Source organism: Sesamum indicum, unplaced genomic scaffold (genome assembly GCF_000512975.1).
Source record: "Sesamum indicum cultivar Zhongzhi No. 13 unplaced genomic scaffold, S_indicum_v1.0 scaffold00750, whole genome shotgun sequence".
Classification (NCBI taxonomy): domain Eukaryota; kingdom Viridiplantae; phylum Streptophyta; class Magnoliopsida; order Lamiales; family Pedaliaceae; genus Sesamum; species Sesamum indicum.
In genome coordinates, this window is record NW_011628574.1 from 2,344 (window position 1) to 3,219 (window position 876).

Sequence of the window (876 nt, forward strand, 5' to 3'; positions counted from 1 at the left end):
GCTTTAATAAAATCGTGCAAAACAGCTAAATGTGGAACGTTCTTAGAATTCGACGAAACTTGACTCAAACGTTGGTTTACACCCAAGAATTTGTGCGGTATATTTGTTAAGCTTAATAATAACTACAAATTTGTTTAAAAGGTAAACAAAATTATTTTAATAAAACCGTGCAAAATAGCTCAATTTTGAACGTTTTCAGAATTCGACGAAACTTGACCCAAACGTTGGTCTAGACCCAAGAATTTATGTGGTAAATTTTCTAAGCTTATGAGCTTTCATAGCTCAGTTGGTTAGAGCATTCGTTTAGTAAGCGGGAGGTCTTGAGTTCAACTTTCAATGAAAGCAATTTAAATTTGCTAAACTCAATAATAACTACAAGTTTGTATAAATGGAAAATAAACTTGCTCTATTAAAACCGCGCAAAACATCTAAATTTCGAACGTTCTCAGAATTCGTCGAAACTTGACCAAAACGTTGGTCTAGTCCCAAGAATTAATGTGCTAAATTTGCTAAGCTTAATAATAACTACAAATTTGTATCAAAGCAAAACGAACTTGCTTTTATAAACACGTGCAAAACAGCTAAATTTTGAACGTTCTTAGATTACGAGGACACTTGACACAAACATTGGTCAAGACCTGAGAATTTGTGTGGTAAATTTGATAAGCGTATTAATAACTACAAGTTTGTACAAAAGGGAAACTAAATTAGTCTAATAAAACCGCGCAAAACAGCTAAATCTTGAACGTTCTCTGAATTCGACGAAACTAGACCAAAACGTTGGTCTAGACCCAAGAATTTATGTGGTAAATCTGCTAAGTTTAATGATAACTACAAATTTGTATAAAAGGAAAACGAACTTGCTTTAATAAAACC

At 32.6% G+C, this 876-nt stretch overlaps 1 non-coding gene across 1 annotated transcript; it reads left to right on the forward strand.

Moving 5' to 3' along the window:
- The first annotated feature begins 271 nt into the window (after window positions 1-271).
- Window positions 272-345, forward strand: TRNAT-AGU. The gene has a single exon. It is a non-coding gene; the product is annotated as a tRNA-Thr (tRNA).
- Window positions 346-876: the final 531 nt, after the last annotated feature.